The sequence below is a fragment of the Elephantulus edwardii genome, unplaced genomic scaffold, assembly GCF_000299155.1.
Source record: "Elephantulus edwardii isolate Elephantulus edwardi_28Jun2011 unplaced genomic scaffold, EleEdw1.0 scaffold00348, whole genome shotgun sequence".
NCBI lineage: Eukaryota > Metazoa > Chordata > Mammalia > Macroscelidea > Macroscelididae > Elephantulus > Elephantulus edwardii.
In genome coordinates this window covers 1,890,050-1,901,962 of record NW_006400098.1, presented here as the reverse complement: position 1 = coordinate 1,901,962, position 11,913 = coordinate 1,890,050, and positions in this window count along the sequence as shown.

The window sequence follows — 11,913 nt, the reverse complement described above, 5'->3', positions numbered from 1 at the left end:
TGGAACCAATTTGATGGTAAATAATTTCTTTTAGTAACAATAAGAATGATTCTCTCACACCCATACCCCCCATTGCTGTTCATGTCTCCGGGAGCAGTAAGCTCAGAGAGTTTTTATCACGTGGCATTTTTTAAGTGCTTCATAGGGTCGCATGACTGATCTATGACTTGAAGGCACAATAACAACAACAACATAGAGCTCTGTTGGCCTAGTGGATAGAAAATTACCCTAGCAAGCCAAAAGTGGATGATTTTAATCTGCGGCCCTCAGGCCTGGTTTAAATTGTTTTTGGTCAAACATCTTTCTAAGTGGTATAGCACTGGTCTGTGCATTGCTGTGCAGAGATAACGCGTGGTTGCTGTGACGCTACACACCAGGACACTGACTTGTCAAATGCGATCATGGTTACCCATGGTGGACAGTGTTTGGTGGAGCTCCCCGATTAAAACAAGCTTGGAAGCAGGAGTGGCATCCACTTCCAAAATTAGCTTGCCTCCAGAAGACCTACGAACTTAAGAGAAATGATGAAAGTTATAAAAGCGTTCAGGTCTTTTGTTCGTAAGGTCATTATGAGTCCTCTACGACTCAACTGCACTTAACAACAATTTGCAACAATATTTGCACTCCTCTGTGTGGTGTATAAGTGAGTGGCTTCCAGCAGTTCAAACCCATATTGTTCATTTGCTGTTAGGCACCTTCGATTTAGAACTGATTCAATAGCTGACCCATCAGTGAGTTGTCAGAAGCAGTTGGTCGAATGGGAGGAGACTGTCCATCTTTCTCCTGTGGAGCATCTGGTAAACTGAAACCGCGTGCCTTTGGGTTTGAAAGTGCAACCTCTTAGCACAAAGCCACCAGAGCTCCCAACTGTCTGTCAGTTAACTGTAAATTATATGCGGCTTTTTGTCTGTGTGGGAGGTCGAGCCCTAAGTCCTATACTGTTGAGGGGTCAGTTGTGTAAGTGAACTGTGGGGCTACTTTATTATGGTATCTCTGTATTGTTCAAGGGTCAGCTGTATTCTAGTGGGAGAGCCAAACTCTGGATTATTGTTGTTGTGAGAGTGCCAGCTGGTGGATTTGAACCCTGGGTACCTAAGAGCAATGGTGTCACTCTGGAGACTAAGGTGCATCTGATACAGGCTACGGTCTTTGCAATCACTTGTTATGCATCAGAGAGCTGGACAATGACTAGGGAGGACAGAAGGAGAATTGATGCCTTTGAGCTGTGGTGCTGGAGAAGAGTATTGAGGGTACCATGGACTGCTAGGAAAAGAAACAGATTTGTCCTGGAAAGGGTTAAACCAGGCTGCTCCTTGGAGGCAAGTATTCTTGGGCTCCGTCTGACATACTTTGGACATGTTGTAAGGAGAGACAGGTCTTTGGAGAGGGACATCATGCTGGGCAGAGTGGAGGGACAGCATAGGAGGGGAAGGCCCTCTATGAGGTGTACTGATGCAGTGACTGGGATAATGGGTGTGTCAGAGACAGTGCAATTGGCACAGGACAGAGCAGGGTTTAGGGCTGTTGTACATAGGTCGCTATGAGTCGCAAACGACTCGACAGCACATAACAACAACCACCTTTGTTCGTGTCGTAATTCCATATTTATCTTTGGATAAATAAGCAAGTAACCAAAATTGTTTTCAGAGATGGTCTATGAAGGGATAATGCCAGGTGGCATGACTTCGGAGCTCTGGAGGTACAGTGTATAGGGAGTTAACAACTGTGCTTTGAATCCACCAGTGACTCCTGCCACTCTTCCCATGTGAATTACAACCTTGGAAAGCCAGCAGAGGCTCAGCAGGGATCAACAGCCAAGAGTTGTGACTGTTGAGACACCAGTTAAGTGCTTGGCCGCTCGCTCACCACTGGTGGTTCCAGTACCCAGAAGCTCACCCTGGGAGAAGTGACTTCGCAGTCTGCTCTCCATAAAAAAATGACAGCCTAGAAAACCCCCATGGTGCAGTTCTGCTCTGTGACATGGGATTGCGATGAGTTGAAACTCAAGTTGATGGCGTCTCATGAGGGCAAAATGCAAACCTCCTGCCACAGAACGGATTCCTGCTTATCAAAAGTCAGAGTCATGGCTGTGGAAACAGACCCAACTAATAGCTGGCCCTCCAGCGGGCTTTCAGAGTCTGTAGAGAGCATGCATGGTCCATCTTTCTCCCACGGAGTGTTTGGGGGATTGGAATCTTCTGCCTTGGGGTTGGCAGCGCAGCTTTCTAGCCACCAGAGCTCATCTAGATAGAGCAGAAGTGTCGCACTGGCTTCTCAAGGCTGTAAATCTTGACAGAAGCCCTTAGAGTATCTGCTGGGTTCAAGCTGCCTACCGTTCAGTTAACAACCAAGTGCTTTAACGGTTTCACAATTGAGCACAGGCCTTTTTTCTTTTCTTTTCTTTTGATGTGTATGTACCGTCAAATCAGATCTGACTGGTACAGGAGGAGATCGTCCCTCCTTCCCCGGCAGAGCAACTGGTGGATTCGAACCGTGCGCCTCTGGGATTGTAGTTGCAGCTCCTTGCCACTAGGCCACCAGAGCTCCCCTGAGCACAGGCCTTTTAAGACACCCAGGGGCCTTGGAATGAGCCACATGACCAGAGAGGGTGGGATTCTTGGTCTCAGCTGCAGAGGAGCTACACAAAGACTTGAGTGTGTAGATGAGCACAACGGGGGCCTCAGTAAAACGTCAGGCTTGGGCTGAAACATCTGGAAAGATACTAAAACATCGGGAAAGATGCAAACATCTGGAAAATCAGTAGAGCAGAAGATTGTGAGAAGAGTGGATGGATTTAGGATTGAGACTCACATATTAGATCTGAGGTCCTCAAGAAGTCCGAGGGACCCTGGGTGGGGTCTTGTGCATCCTCTGGGCTCCCAGGGTGTCCCAGGATGCTGGGGGAAGGGGGTGCCCAGTCGCCCCAGAGTCAGCCTTGACCACTCTGGGTTCTAAGAAGAGCAGAAGAGGGTGCTTTAGGACGCACCACCTTCAGAAGGGCCGGAGTGAAGAGGGGTCCGTCTGGACCTCAGTGTGACTCGGGCAGGTCAGCAGCGGCTGCCTGGGCTTCAGAAGGCTGCGGGGACCCAGCATTGGGGTATCTTAGAGAAAACTTCATCTTTCCAGGGATGCCTACCAGACCGGGTGGGAGAGGAAAAGGAAGACCCGCGACCCCTAAGCTGCACCTCGAGAAAAGGCAAGTAAGTACGTGGCCACCGCAGATGGGGGCACTCACCTGTGCACACTCACCGCCGCGCGCGGAGCTCCTTCCTGCAGCCAAACGCAGAAGCAGCTGAAAGGACTACGACTCCCAGAAGCCCCTGGGCAAAGCTGCCTACCATTCCCAGCATCCTACGCGGCGCCTTAATCTCTTAAGGGAAATAAGGGCTTGGCCTACAACTCCCAGAGGACTTTGCGGCAATGTCCAGGTCTCGCCTACAATCCCCAGAATGCCTAGCTGTATCCAATCTGCGTCCTGCGCTGGAGAAAGTGTCTTTTGCAGCGCGCTGTGTGTTCTGTGCAGTTTCTTTCAAAGGTGAAATGACTATTTTCTGTTTCTGTGGGAATATTATAGAGTTTAAATCAGTGTGCGCAGCCTCCAGGTGGCAGAGGAAGGTCGGAGGTGGGAGAAGGAAAGCACACGTTTGCTGGACGCATCCCGAGGGACCGAGCCTGGAGGGGACCTGGTGCGGGGTGGGTTCTAGCTCTGCAGACGTGGACGTTGTGTACGTGTCCAGACCGGTGGGCAAAGGTAGTTAGGGCCTGCCTAACATGCAGAGCTTACTTAGGGAGCAGTTTGCACATCTCTGCCCTCTCGCAGGACTTGGGGCTCAATGGGGTGGGTAGTTCCTGCACACGGTCAAGTACTCGTAGACTTACCCTGTCAGTGGACTTGGAAGCAGAGGCGGAGATGAGAGAGCAGATGAGACAAAGATGGTCGCGCTCAAACTGCCAAGACCAAGGAGCGACCATGTCCAAGAAAGAGTGGGGATCCGGCACCTCCTGTTCTTCCCAGCTCTGCCCTCCTGCATGTTTTCAGAGCCTCATATCCTGGGAGGCCCGTGATAGCTTGAGGATGAAGGGTGGTAGGGACACAGGCCTTTTCTGTGGGTGCGTGTGGTGAACCTGGACCTGGGGAATTAGGAGGAAGAGTCTAAAGAACTTTCTAACACGCATTCTGTTTGGTTTATGCAAGCTTACTGATTCATATCTAGATAAGCATTTGTTAGAAACATGAATTTGTGACGCAAATAAAATCCTAGCATTAGGTGGGTATTAGAAACTTAAGAGCTAAGGTGTTTTTCAGAAGACTAACAAGACTGGGCAGAACTGGATTTCATGCATGCGCGTGAGGGAGTGAGTTTACCTAACCGGGCTGTGATTATGTGCTGTGGAATCAGAATCGGCTCATAACTGATCCCTCCAGCGCATTTTTCAGACGCACAGGAGAAGATTGTCCATCTTTATAGGAACAGTTAGTGAATTTGACACCTCCTTCCCCACTAGACCACAGAGCTCCCCTCCTGGCCAGAGAATGATCTTATAATAGCTGTTCAGAGAAACTGGGACTTGATATGTGTCAGCATCCCATAATGAGTCTTGCCAATACCTCTCAGATTCCCTTGCACTGCAGTTAGTCCTAAAGCTTTGTGGAGAAGAGGGAGAGTTTTGGTTATTTCATGAAGCTGTGCAAACCCCTCACGTCCCTTTACTCTTGAAAAACACCCCTCCATGTAAGAATCAGCCCTAGAAAAGCTTTGATCATTTGATGCTTAGAGACTCTTGGGGTCCTCTGAAGTCATGTGTGTTCTCGCCTGCAGAACTTGCCTATTCTCTAATAACTCTACACCTCTTTTGCATAATCGTCTGACTTTATAGTCATTATTTAGAGCTGGCATCTGGACATCAGAGCTCCTGTATTTAAGTCATTGCCTGAGGCTTATAGGGTGCGGGACCATGTTCTCACGGGACACAGGCTACTGTCCTGTCAGGTATGATTTCCTTACGGATCTTCTGGCCTCGTTGGGGAGGTACCAACTAGGAGGCGGTAGTGGCGACAAGCACTGCTAGCCTGAATAATAACACTTTCATGGGCCATTGGAATATGCTAGACATTTTATACTTCCCATACACCGTTTCTATTTCCTTATCTGCAAATAGGGGAATAATTTACCTGCTTTGTTGGGTAGTAGTTAACATAGAAATTGATGAGATCGAATACGTTAAAATGGAAAGTGTTAACTTGAGATAGTGCTGGGCCAAGCTGAGTGTTCCATAAATGTTTATTATCTGCATCTTAGTGACATCTTCATGATGGGAGTGGCTTCCTGCTCAGTTTTTAGGTACCATCGTATCTCCTGACTGATAGCAGCCCTGTGAACAACAGATCTGAACCCTGCAATCTTCATCTCAGACACACTTGATGCCATTGCAGTCACTGTGTCAGTCCATCTTTTTGTGGGTCTTTTTTCTTGTCTGATCCTGTTTCTAAGCATGATGTCCTTTTCCAAGGAATAGCCCTTTCTAGCAAGATGACCAAAGTATGAGAGACAAAGCTTCATCATGCTTGCCTCCAAAAAAGCACTCTGGCTTGACTTTTTTCAAGACATACCTGCTTATTCTTTTGGCAGTCCATGGGATATTATGTACTACTCCAGCACCACAGCTTATAGGCATCTGTTCTTTTTTGTTATCCTTATTCAGTGTCTAGCTCTCTGATATGTAGCAGATGATTGATTGATTGATTGATAATACCAAGGCATGAATCAGATGCACCTTGATCTTCAGTCTGACAACTCTTCCTGCCTAAGAGCTAGACTTAATAGTTCTTTTAAACCAAGCAGTGAGACTTTATTCCATATATCCTTTCAAAGAGGGAGGTTAATCCATTTGGGGCTGTAACTTTCTAATTTATCTTTGCAATTTTACTTCAAAAAAAGGCAAGGCGAGCTCTGGTGGCCTAGTGATAGGAAACTGCACTGTAATCCCAGAGGTGTGCGGTTCAAATCCACCAGATACTCTGCTGAAGAAGGAGGAACAATCACCTCCTGTACCAGTCAGATCCAATTCGATGGTACACACGTAATTAATTAATGGGGGGGGGAGGCAAGTTATGAGGTGTGAATTTCAGGATTCTAAGCAACTTAGGGATAGTCTAGGTCTCAATAGAAGTTCTCAATAGTGGTTCTCAATAGAAGATGACTTTCCCCCCTAGGGAACATTAAGCAGTATCTGGAAACAGCTTTGAGCTTGGAACTGGATTCCAGTTTTGGTCTCCTTAAACACCAGACATGATGCCTAGTACAGAAGGTGCAAGGTATTTGTTAAAAGAGAGTGCACGTAACAAGGAGGTAAATTTAGGAAACGCATAAAGAGTGTTGCGGATTAAAAAAAGTAAACAGAAAAGGCTGGAATTGAGCCCACAGACTCCTCTTAGCTGGTGGAAAAGCCTTTCAAAGTTTTTAATAACCAAGATAGGGCTGGCAAGTCTAAAAAAAAATAATTGGAGAAAACATGCCCAGTTATTGACTGTAGCTATGCAGGAACCACCTCACAGCAACTCCAGGAGTCCACACCAGTGATGGAGACCAGTACTGTCACGGGGCTCCCAGGGACTGGTTAAAGTAGAGCCTGGTCAGCAATAACAGGAAATACTAGGGCATTAGGATACAGAGTGTCCAGGCCATCTTAAAACGGAGTGTGCTGTTGACCTCCTCCAGTGCACCTGACTTCTATGCTACCAATGGCAGGAGTGTTTGTGTCCAGCTGAGGAGGTCTGGAAAACGGTATTGCCTCTACTGATAGAATCAGTATCCCCATCCCACTGTCCGAACCTGAGTTGCTTTGGATGTGAAAGAACATGTAATTAAGTTCTTGTGTAACACAAAGGTAGCCTTGTCAGTTCTTTTCTTTTTAGGCCTTTCCCCCTTCCCCCCCCCCACTTAAAGTGAAGAGTTACAGGTGTAGGCATAAATAGTAAATGAAAAACCAAGACAGGTCAGGATAGCACTATCTTGCAGCCTCTTGTTTACATGGCTGAATGTCCAACACCAGACTGTCGAAGGAAAAAGATTTGCTCAGTGCGTTAAGTGCCAGCATAAAAAAAAAATATTAGGAAAAGAAGTTCCCAAAAATCTTTAAGCATGAGCCCGTCCAAAGGTATAGGATCCTTCTGTGCCGAAGAAGCCAAAAGGAATCGCAGTGATAAATGGTAAAGGGAGATAGATATTCCTCCATTACCAGACTATTTAGATGCTGTGATGACTCACAGGGGCGCTCTGGTGGCCTAGTGGTAAGAATCTGTGCTGCAGTCCAGAAGGCATGTAGTTCAAATCTGTCAGTTGCCCCATGGGAGAAGGATGGGCAGTCTCTTCCAGTGCAGTTGTTGTTATTTGATGCCTTCGAGTCGTAGACGACTCATAACGGCCCTATGAACGAATGGCCTGAGCACTGTTCTTACATAGAGTTTCCGGAGGCAAGCCATTTCCGAAGTGGATGCCGCTCCTGCTTCCAGCCTGTGCAGTTGCTGCCCCTGAAAACCTACTGGAGGGTCAGCTGTGGATCGATTCTGATTCGCTGGTACACAACAACAACAACAACAACAAATGACCCAGGGGGAGCTCTCGTGGTCTAGTAATAAGCTGCATTGTAAGTTCACCAGCTTGTTCCATGGGACCAGGATGGACAGTCTCCCCCTGGGCAATTAACTGCCTCTGATAACCCACTGAAGGGTTGGTTCTGACTCGATAACACACAATTGACCCAGGAGAAAATGAACTAGAAAATGAACAGAAGTTTCAGGACCCAGGAATGCTGGTCAAGCTACAGGTTGTGTTCTAAAGTAAGTAAAACCTGCATGTTGCCTGAAGCCAGAGTGCTCGATTGCTAAAGGGTGAGGGAAATGTGAATCTGTGTCAGAACCGATTGAACAAACAGTTGTAGAAGACACAAGAAAATGTGTGTGCATCTGTGGCCAAGCAGAGGGATAATAAAAGCACTAAATTCTTACAGAAGAAAAAATTTTGTCTTAAAGTTCAATGTCTGGATTTTGTCAGAGCACGAAAACTAGTGAAGATTTTACTTGAAACTATATAGCAGGTTGTAAAGTGAGAGTAAGTGAATTTTATTTGAATAAAAATAATTAATGACAAAACCCTTTGTACAGTCTTTAAAATGGGTGAAGCTTGGCAAATAAGTTCACTCATGAAGCTTTTAGTTGCAAAAGCTTAAGAAAGGAGGATATCAGTAACGTTTCCACTTTGGCTATTTCTGCTAAGACCCTGTCTTCTTAACATGCTTTCTAAGTTTGTATCTTCCAGACTACACAGCTTCCGAAAGAAAATGATGCTAAGGCAGGAATACCACCAGTTGCCCTTAGCTGTTCTTGGTACCACCAGCCCGTTGGACCTTCTTTCCATAGAGACCCTGTAGGAGAGAGATTAGTTGAGGAGGTGAATCCTAGGGGTAGGACTACATCCCATAATCAGCAGAACTTAGAACAAACAATGCCCAATTCCAGATGGATTTTTAAGATCTGTCTAACGGAGAAATGCTAGGATCAGAGTAAACAGAGTCAATCCAGCAAGGACAGCCCGGGCTGCTGGGGTAAGCTGCAGTACGGACAGGCCACACCGTTCCCTTATCAGCTTTGCTTTCTGTCTGGAAAACACCACAGTATGAGGCAATCTCCACAAACAGAACATTTACCTCTTTCCATCAACCAGGGGTGGACACAGAAGAAGGAATCAAATCAGAAAGAAGAACCTCTTAAGTAGTTAACCCCTACCCTAAACTGAGAGAGCTCTGGTGGCCTAGTGGTAAGAAACTGCACTGCAATCCTGAAGGCACATGGTTTGAATCCACCAGTGCTCCATGGGAGAAGGATGGGCAAATCCTGTGCGATTAACTGCCTCTGAAAACCCACCAGGGGGTCATGTTAGAGTCAGTTACATCTCAGTAGTTGTTGTTGTTTGGTGTCGTGGAGTCGTAGACGACTTGTAGTAACCCTATGAATGAACGACCTGAGCACTGTTCAAACATAGTTTCCAGAGGCAAGCCATCTCAGAAGTGGATGTCGCTCCTGCTTCCAGGCTTGATTTAGTCGGGAAGCTCCAGCCAACACTGTCCACCATGGGTGCCCATTACCACGATTGGCACATCACTGTCACAATCTTCAGCATCACAGCAACCACGAGTTACCTCTGTACAGCAACGCACAGACCAGTGCTGTACCACCTAGAAGAATGTTTGACAGGAAAACAATCTGAACCTGGCCGAGGGCCACAGATGAAAATCACCCACCTTCGACTTGGTAGCATAACTTCCTTTCCACTAGGCCAACGTAGCTCTCTCTTTGTCGTCGTTAGCAACCCTAAACTGATGTCTTTCTCACTTGAGAAGACCTCAGTTTCTTCGTGTACTTAATAAACTTTTTCTCCCTTATCTGGTGTTTTGTGTATCTGTGGCAACTTACCCTGGAGGGAACTTGCGAGTCCTCTGTGAGGCATCTGATTCTAGGAGATTTATGCAATCGAATGGAACCTTAAAGAGTTCAAGGCCCTCCTTGATCTCCTAGTTTGCTTCTCAACCCCAATGAATACAAAGCTGTGGGATGTGGAGGTTCTGGGGCCACACTGCCTCGTTCTCTAGAGCTGTCATAAATGTGCAGCCTTGACCATCTTATGTAAGTTAAGCAATTGATTCTCAGTCAGTGGTTTTGCTCCCCAGGGGACGTTTAACACATCTGAAGACACTGTCAAAACTGGGTGTGAGGTTAGATAGCCAAGAGACTTCCTGTGGAGTCTACTTCAGCTCACGGTAACCCTGTGAGCAACAGATAAGAACATTCTTCAATCTTACCACCTGGTTTAAAATCAGGAGAGGTGTGCATCGGGGTTGTATCCTTTCTCCATACCTGTTCAACCTATATGAGCAAATCATTCAAGAAGCTGCACTCTGGGAAGAACAATATGGCGTTAGCATGGGAGGAAGACTCAACCACCCTGATGATCTCCACCAGGCTCAAACTGATTGTTGAAGACCTCAAATCCATTGTGTTGATGGCTTCCTCTCTCTCTCTAGTCCTCCACCTTTCCCTGCGTGATGTCTTGTCCCAAGGACTATGATGAGTAACAGTGAGAACAATGGGAATTTCAGAACACTTAATAGTGTTCATGCGAAATATATACATAAACCAAGGAGCAGTTGTCTGAACAGAGCAAGAGAATACTCCATGGTTTGAGAGCAGGAGAGGTGTGCGTCAGGCTTGTATCCTTTCTTCAAAACTTAGTCAACCTGTATGCTGAGCAGATCATTCAAAAAGCTGGACTCTGTGAAGAATAATACGGCATTAGGACGGGAGGAAGACTCAACAACCTGTGTCGCGTAGATGATACAAGGCTTGCCTGCAGGAAGTGAAGAAGACTTGAAGCACCTCTGCAGAAGATCAAAGATTTTACCGTTAATATCGACATCTGAGAAGTAGAGGCCAGGATTGTTTCTAAACTTAGAACACACAGGACAGCTGACTAGAGAAAGGAATGATCTGGTCCAAGATAAACTCTAGGTTAGAGGATGAAAAGATAGTTTGGGGGATGTTTTGAAGCCCTGGTGGTGTCGAATACTATATGATTAGCTTCTAATGAAAAGATTTGAATACATTAAGTAACTGGAGGAAAACGATGAGGCAGTCTATTCCTACTAATATCTGTTGTTAGACGTTGTCAAGCCACCTGTTAACAACAGATCTAAAACCTGTCCTATCCTGCACCAGACTCACCAGCTCTGACATACTTGAGCTCATTGCTGCAGTTACAGCGTCAATCCATCTGGTTGAAGGTCTTCCTCTCCTTTGTTCATCTTCTTCCTTTCCAAGCATGTTGTCCCTTTCCAGGGAATAACCTCTACCAGCAACGTTCCCAAAGTTTGTGAGAACCTTCATCATCCTTGTCTCCAAGGACCACTCTGGCAGCCTCAGAGACCAGAGAGAAGGTGACCACGAGTCTGTATCTTTTGGTAATGGTTTTTGTTTTGGTTAAGTGATTATATGATCCTTGGGCCACAGTAAGTGGTCAGAAGATACTGGCTTGAGTAGGGTCATTAGATAGTGACCATTACCACCACCTCCTAAGCACAAGGTCTTGTGCTTCCATTCCTCTTCCTTGATTATTTTTTTTACCCCCTCTTTGCCCAGGAGCCCAATACCTCTTCATCCTTCATGACCTCCTCAAAACCACCTCTTTGGGAAGTCTTCGCTCACTATTACCTTCTTCATCCCAACCAGGTAGTGGAAAGAGTCAAAGTCACAGGTCTAGACTAAACTTATATTTATCTCATCTCTGAATGACTTTAGGCAGGTGCTTGCTTTCTGTGTCTATCTTTACTAAATGAAAGTATGGCTTCAGGGATGAAGTAGTCCAACACTAGGCCCACTTTGCAGACACTAGGCCCACTTTGCAGCACATTTTGCTAATATCAGGACTCTGTTTATGGAATATTTGTTAATAAAATTTGTTTAGTGTTGGCTCAAACTGGGGATAATTGTTACAAATAAATTTCTTAATAATATTTGCTATCCAAAACAAAGAAACTATGTTTTATCCATACTCCATAAGCCCATGGAGTGGAATGATCAATATGCATACTCCATAGGGAATGGCACCGCTAACCCAAGATGGTGCCTCTTTGATGGTTCGCATTCACCAGTGGTTCTGCGGAAGAAATGAGCAATCATTTTTGTGTGTGTGCCTTTTACAGCCCAAGAATCCCGCTGGAAGGCCAACCCTGAGTCAGTTCTGAATCAGAGGCAATGAACTGAGTTCTAAAAACAGAAAGTAGCAAAAATGTCTAACACTGTTGTTAGGTGCTGTCAAGCTGAGTTACGAATCATAGAGACCCTATAATCAACTAATCTGA